This window comes from Rhodnius prolixus, unplaced genomic scaffold (assembly GCF_049639745.1).
Source record: "Rhodnius prolixus isolate KJV_2025 unplaced genomic scaffold, Rpr scaffold_10, whole genome shotgun sequence".
NCBI lineage: Eukaryota > Metazoa > Arthropoda > Insecta > Hemiptera > Reduviidae > Rhodnius > Rhodnius prolixus.
Window position 1 is genome coordinate 22191531 of NW_027411615.1, and position 8228 is coordinate 22199758.

An 8228-nucleotide genomic window follows, 5' to 3' on the forward strand; every position below is an offset into this window, starting at 1 on the left:
GTAAATTAGCCCTGAAGATGACCTAGTCCCTAGGTCGAAAGCTCGGCAGAATAAATGTATCACTACTGAAATGGCAATTATTTTTTCATCCTATTATACATATTTAGTTAACTAGCGGCGGGTGTTAGTCTAATGGTCAAGAGTGTGGCTTTGTGTGTAGGAGATCCTACGTTCGAATCCCGCGTTTGACTACTTTTTATTTGTTAGAAAAAAATTGTTTATAGTAAATAAAATATGAGTTCCGCCCTTGTGCACGACACCTAAGTGGTTGCTGGACGTTAAGCCCCAGCTGAAAAAATAGGCGATTACTTTACTTACTTATTTGGTTACTTGAAGTTGTAATTCATGGCATTTTTAAAGTTTTCTCAGTAAAGATTAAAGCTAAGCACTTAATTAGTACATTAGTTGTTTGTTTCTCGCCAGGTACTATTCATATTTACAGGTTAAGTTTCTTTGGAAATTCAAATTCGAAAAATAGACACGATTAGCTATACTTGTTATTTTAATTGCCTGTAGGGGGGTAAGAAACTTGTGAAGTTTTTAGGAGCTAGATTTCTATTTGGCAAAAATGAAAACCACAAGGGGGATGGAAGCAAGCAGCAGGGTAATGGCCGCTCCCTGTAGTTCCGTAGAGCGGGCCTTTGTAGTATGATTCTCCCGGGGCGGCAGGAGGAGTTGCCGGGGTACGTGTGTGAGACCCTTCGACGGCGGTGTCACGTGACAAAGAGGCCGCCACCATTGCTGCATTGTGTTCACACACATACACACACACTGAAGCTGACAGCTGCCAACCTTCAACAAATTAACTAAACCAATTTATACCGCCTACAAATAAATAGAGATCTTACTATGATATTATACACAGTACACATGCCCACTAAATCTGCATGCCAACATTTCCCCCTCTCCTTCAGCTGGCAATGTCCTCAAATCTTTTTTTCCCAACCCTTACTTATAAAACTGTCTTGTTTGTTCAACTTTGATTAATGTACCATTTCTTGGTAGTTTTTAAAAAATTGAAATTATTACCCAATCATTTGAATAGTTGAACAATTTTCAAATTATTGGGAATTAGAGAAATACGTATTTGATCTTTTACATGACTCGAATTAAACATTCAGATCACTGATTTTTGATGAATATCGAGGTCTTGAATAAAAACAACTTTTTTGCTTTACACCAACGTTTCGGTAATTTTTACTACCTTCTTCAGGGTATTGACTCAACAGTTATGATGATATACTCGTAGCTCTACATTAAACTTCACAAACTTTTTTTATAATACCCTGAAGAAGGTAGTAAAAATTACCGAAACGTTGGTATAAAGCAAAAAAGTTGTTTTTATTCAAGATCGCACCTCGATATTCACCAAAAATCATCTATCAACAACGGTCCAAAAAAAACTAAAAATCATTCAGATCACTATCATTGATTTCAATAGGCGATTGGGAAAGAAGAATAAAGACTAGAGACCTTTCCTTTTAGTGCTTGTTAATTTTCGAACGAAGCTTTTAATTATTCAAAAGTCGTCTGAATTGAAGGGATCTAATTTATTTATTAGTGAAGATTTCCCCAAAGACGTAGTTGAGACACGTAGGACTTTAAGACAACAGCTTATCGATGCCAAAAAAGCGGGTAAAAAGGTTACGGTCTATCCATTTACAAAAAATACAGCAATGATTTGGAATCGATGTATTAAAGATTTGTAACATTTAAATTATGTATTTTTATATGTAATAAACATGATTGAAGTAAGAACATTTATAATCAATAATAATAAGGGTAATAATTATAATTTAATAAGAAAAAAGAAATAGATTTACAACTGCTACAAAGTTATTTTTTGTGTTTAGTTTAAACTTTTGTTTATGAGTTTGATTTAATTCAAGAAGTTTTTTATTTTTTTAGTTAGTTAAAAACTTTTATTATTTTGTCTATTGAAAAATTTACTTCTTATTTGTATTTTTCATAATATTTTGTAACAAACTGCATTGTTAGGCCCTAAAGGCTTCGCAAGTTATTAAATTAATAAAAAATTTCAATAATTCCTCAGTGATTGAAGCTCTTGTTCAGTTCTAAGTAGATAGAAGATAATGTAATCGCCAAATATGGAATAGAATTAAAACTGAAAGCTAGCAACGACCTTCAGTTTTATGTAATATTATGATATTTTGAATAGTTTTCGCTAGAATATGTTAGACATCAACTGTGGTTTGAACAGACGTTATTTTTAATGAGGTTGACAACCATTACTTACGAGGGTCGTTTGAAAAGTCCGTGCAAAGTCAGAGAGATAGCACTACTGGCTCGTATCGAGGTTATGTTTAGTTAGTAGCAACTCTTGGAAGAACACACACCAAATTTCAGCCAGATCGGTCTATTTCTTTGTGTTTGGCATTCGTTTTAATCGAGGAAGTCGAGTGATTTTCAAAAAATGGACGAAAAAGAATTTCGTGTGTTGATTAAACACTACTTTATGAAAGGCAAAACGCCTCAGGAGACTAAAGAGAAGCTTGATAAACATTATGGTGAGTCTGCACCTTCGATTAGAACAGTTTATAAGTGGTTTCAAAATTTTCGGAGTGGCCATATGGGCACAAGTGACACTGAACGTTCTGGAGGTTACTACTGCAGAAATCATTGATAAAATCCATGATATGGTGGTGGATGACAGAAGAGTGAAGGTGCGTGAGATTGCTAGTGCTGTGGGCATCTCGAATGAACGGGTACATAATATTTTGCATCAACATTTGTACATGACAAAGCTATCCGCAAGATGGGTGCCGCGATTGCTCACGCTTGACCAAAAACGAAATCGTGTGAAATGTTGCAAGGACGGTTTGCAGCTGTTCCAGAAGAATCCGCAGGACTTTAAGCGTCGTTTCGTCACTGTGGATGAAACATGGATACATCACTACACTCCTGAGACCAAAGAACAATCTAAACAATGTGTTACCAAGGGGGAATCTGCGCCAAAAAAGGCGAAGACCGTTCCCTTCGGCCGGAAAGATTATGGCGACTGTCTTTTGGGATTCGCAAGGAATAATCCTCATCGACTACCTGGCAAAGGGTAAAACTATTACAGGTGCATATTATTCATCGTTATTGGACCGTTTGAAAACCGAGCTGCAAGAAAAACGCCCACGATTGGCCCACAAAAAAGTCCTTTTCCTTCATGACAACGCACCAGCTCACACCTCAGCAGTTGTGGTCGCAAAATTAATGGAAATAGGGTTCCAACTCATTTCACATCCTCCCTATTCTCTAGACTTGGCTCCCTCGGACTACTGTTTGTTCCCCAATATGAAGAAATGGCTGGCGGGAAAAAGATTTTATTCAAACGAGGAGGTGATTGCAGAAACGAATGGCTATTTTTCAGACTTGGACAAATCCTATTATTCGGAAGGGATCAACAAACTAGAGCAGCGTTGGACGAAGTGTATAAGCCTAAAAGGAGACTATGTTGAAAAATAAAAAAGGTTTACCCCAAAAAATTAAGTAGTTTTTATTTTTTCACGGACTTTTCAAACGACCCTCGTACTTATTATCCCAGTGAAATTATTTTCGTTTCGGTAAATGTATTACCTTCTTCAGTTTAATGTAAAATTTGTGGAGTTTAATGTTAAGGTACAGAAATCTTCACAAATTTTACATAGATTTACAATTCTATACTAAAACCCGCCTGGGCGTAAGGTATTGAACTGTGGGGTTCATCGAAACTCTGCAATCTTCAACGAATTCTATCTCTTCAGTCTAAAATTCTCCGCACTATCGTTAACGGCACCATTTTATGTTTCAAATCTAACTATCCGCCATTTATCATCTCAACACCATCCAGATCTTCCTCCCAGGCGATTAAAACGCCAGTGGCCTCGCGATTTTCTCTCTTCTGAAGAGAGTAGCTAATCCTGGAGACGACTTAGGGAGTGTTATCACTGGGTAACTTCTCCCCTCAATTAGTGAGTTTGTAGTGGTGTCAGTTATTGTCATTGTTACTTATAGTGTATCTAGCGCTGGTGTAACTTAACAAATACATTTTTTTAAAAAATAATAGATTAGCGGTAATTGTCTTTATGGTTTTTCTACAATTTAAGCAGTTTCCGCCCTAGAAAGTGCAGTAGTATTTAGAGAAATACAGTAACCAATGAAATTTCTACTGACTGTACATGTTTATGCAAACTAAAAGTCAAAATATAAGCAATTAAACTACAGTTGAACCTCTCAATAACGGACACTGGCGGAGGAAAGCAAAGTGGCTGCTGTTTGGAGGTGGCCGTTAGAAGGAGGTAGGCAAGTTTCATTATGAAAAAATATGGGGTTTTTTTTTCCAAACATCTATTTAAAAACTGTTTATTATTAATAGATTTAAAAACGTACATAATTACGTAATTATTTAGCTATATGATATGCATCAAATCGTTCTTAATTATCCAAAAAAATGTATCAAAAACTACATATTATTGACTTAATTAATAATTTTTATTATAATCATCACATTTATTTATAACAACAATAATTTATGGTAAAATTATCATCATACTATCATCTATTATTAGAAAAATAGAACAAACCTTTCGGCAAGTTGACGATAGCTCGATTTGGTTTTTGCAAAATCTTCCAACACATTTATTTTCTCTTCTAGAGTTAACCACTTTCGTTTGAGAGACATATCGGAAAAAATAATATTGTTCGTCCAAAGTAATATTGAAAAATGATTAAAATGGTACAAGATGTATGAGCTTATATAGGAAACTTTAGGAAAAAGCAGAAAAAAACAAAAACTTGAGAGGGGATAATTCTTTTTATCACCGCGTCAAACGAACTTTTAATAATAAGGTGGTCGTTGGTGGGAGGTGAAACATATAATCCGTTCCCCAAAATCAATGTCCGTTAGACGGAGGTTTTTTTAATATAGAAAGTGTATAGGGGTAAAACGGGGAAATCCAAAAACTGTCCGTAAATGGAGGTGGTCGCTAGTGAGAGTGTCCTTTATGGGAGGCTCGACTGTATATATTTTTTTTTACTAAACCTTCAATCAAAAATTATCTTTAGCTGCGATAAATATAAGTTAATGCGGGAACTGGTGACCGATTAGATAAAAAACAAATTGACTACCTCTACTTTAACTTTAATGCTGCTAAAACTGCCGAGTAAATGGGGGACAATATTAAGGTTGAAAGTCGATCGCAATGAATTATTCAGCAAAATTCCCTTACTTGGGAGAAATGTGAACGCGGCCAAAAGTAGTTATTTCCAACCAAAAGTTGGGTAAATCTGGTCACACAAGATGTTGGGATTTATAACAACTATGTACTGTAACTAGACAGTATTAGAATAAACTGCAGTGAAATATAAAAGTTCATCTTAATTTGCGTATATAGAGTTTTATAATGAGGATGTTCTAACCCTTGATTACAAAGTTTTGTTTTATAACACATTGTAGAATTCGCATATTCACAATCAACAACTGTCCTCAACTTAGATTAAGTTAAATTGTTCTGTTTTAACAATCGGTTAGAATTGTCTTTATTTTTATCTTTTAACTCGCTCGAACTGTCTGAAACCTCATTCTCCCTCTTCATTATTTCTTTATTGTCGTGAACTGCCGCCTCTATTTTTTTCATTCCCTGTTCTTAGTGTCCTTTTTCTTTTCAGGACTAGTCCAATTTATTTTATTAAAGTGTGTGCTATACTTTACTTTTTCCTTTTGTTTTTTTTTTTTCATTAAACTTGAACAGACTAATATTCCGGAAATATTAATTTAAAGGATGTATTTTTTTCACTATGTGAATTGAGTACTCACAAGAGTTTGGTATATGAGCAGCTTGATTGACGGAATTATGAATAATATATTATTTAGATTGGTGAGGATTTTTTGAAGTACAATGGAACCATTTACACGTTTACATGCTTCGTCGCCGTAGATGTTACCATTTCTGAACTTCTAGAAGTATAGCGAACGAGTTGTAAGTTTTTAAAAAGAAATTTTACCCAAAATGGAAGGAAAAATAATGCTTATAGCGCTTGTACACTGGACGAGTGCATTTTTAACATAAAAATAAATAATAGCGGAAAGGTTAAACTAAGTAGTTTATGCTATTGTTACCAACAATATCAAAGTTTAGGGAAGGGATTAGCTATGAGGTTAGCATACTGGACTCCCACGCGGAGGTCCCGGGTTCGAATCCAGCAGCTGACCCTTAGATTTTCTCTTCCTAGGAGCTTCTTACAGCTCACTGTCCGGTGATGGACAGTGTTGTCTGTAACGAGAGAACACTGTCCGGAGGCCGGCAGTGCACTGAAAAAAGCTCCGGGCGCTAATGACCTCAGCTGTTGATGCGCCAAAAAAAAAAAAAAAAAAAAAAAAAAAAAAAAAAAAAAATATCAAAGTTTCGTGTATACTCGCCAAACTAATTCTCTGATATGGTGCTTTCGACGTGTATACTCGTGAACAATATAAAATTGCCATTAACTATAAAACCCCGAAATTTTAATAAAATACAATAAGAATATTATTTGGTGGGATGTTTCCTTTATCTATAGAACTACCAAGTATTTTATACAGAGGGGGATGGTGGGAGTCAGCCAAATGATAAGTGGTTTGGTACATGTTTGGTCTCCGCATTAAAGATTCGGGAATTACGCACACAAATAGAAGCTCTCAACCTCTTGTGCAATGCCACTTTTTACCTTTTAGATAGAGGTTCAGACCACTCAGTACGAGCATGATTTCATTTTGCACAGAATTCAAAGCTCTTTTCTTCCTTGTAAAAGACTCTTGCGTCCATAGTTAACTAGGAGCAATGCATACTTGAAGCGGTACAAGATTTTGAATGAGCGTAGAATGCTCTGTAATCTCAAGCCCCATAGATTGCAGAAAAAGTGCTTGCAGTGACTATTATGACGTTGTAAACTTTTGGTTGTTTTGCCCTGTGTTCGACTTGTATACACGTCATTGTCTGATTTTAATTCCGCACACTGTGGGTTTTTTTTTAAAAAACTAAATTCCACGCTTAACTGGTTTAGAAGCGTGAACGGTGGTCATCCAGATCTTTCAGTTGGTCTTGAGGCCAACGGCGCCTAAGCGATCTTCAAGTAGTGTACGGAATTGTGGTTGTTAAGAACAGATTTGCCGCTAGTGGTTTTTTGGCGTGAGGACCTATTTTTGATTTAATGTGATGCAGCGAGATTTAGATTGTTCAGACATGAATGGGTTCTTGAGGTCTGTTTTGAATAGTTAAAATTTGACGAATAATTTTCGACTGTAGCCATGTCAATTCTGTTAATGTTGGATGTTGGAGTTAAACCATTTAGTTTCTTATCCAAGAAGTGCTATAACCAACTTTCATTCTGTTGATAGTCAGTTTAGAGCTTTTGTTAAGTAGATTAGCCAGGAGATAGCGTTTTACTAAATTTAATAAGTTTAAGTCTAGTTTAGGGGGGCCTGCTGCAGTCTTTTTTGTCTAGGTGAAGTCCAAAATAACGCTCACGGTAAGACTGGCTTCTTATGCAAGTCTAGAGACCAAAATTCGACCGTAATTTAGCGTAATTTTCCGAAAGTGGCTCGCTTTTCTACTCTTCCTTATCTGACTTTTCGGTAAAATGTACAGTCCATCACTGATTGAAGATGCGTTAAAAGCATTGTTATTACTGCATAAGGCTGGAAACATAGTGGAGCGGCGGGCAAAGCGGCGATGATAGCGAAGAGCGAAGCGGCGAAATCAAACACAAGTAAACATATGGGTCCGCGCATAGTGGCGAGCAAAGCGAAGATAGAGCAACTCTATCTACTTCTAGTTTTTGTTTTTGCCGCTTTGCTCTTCGCTATCATCGCCGCTTTGCCCGCCGCTCCACTATGTTTCCAGCCTAAGAAACCCCATAAACTGAAAGTTTAAGATATCGGCATCAAAGTTCATTTTTTCACTTAGCATATGAATCTTATTACCTTCTTACAGTACTATACGGAGGTTATGGGAGATAATGAAGAAATTAGCCGTGATTTTATTTTATTTTAAAAGATTTTCATAAAGCGCTATTTCTGGTCTCCTGATTTCATACAAAACCGAATTGTGGTGGCGCCTTATCGATCAAATTTGAACATTCTGCCATTTGTAAACCCGAACAGATAGTTTCAGAGGACTTGAAAAGGGATATTTAAAAAAAAAAGTTCACAATTGAAAAACTGCACGATTCAAGATTTAAAAAAAAATTATTTTAGAGATAAAAGG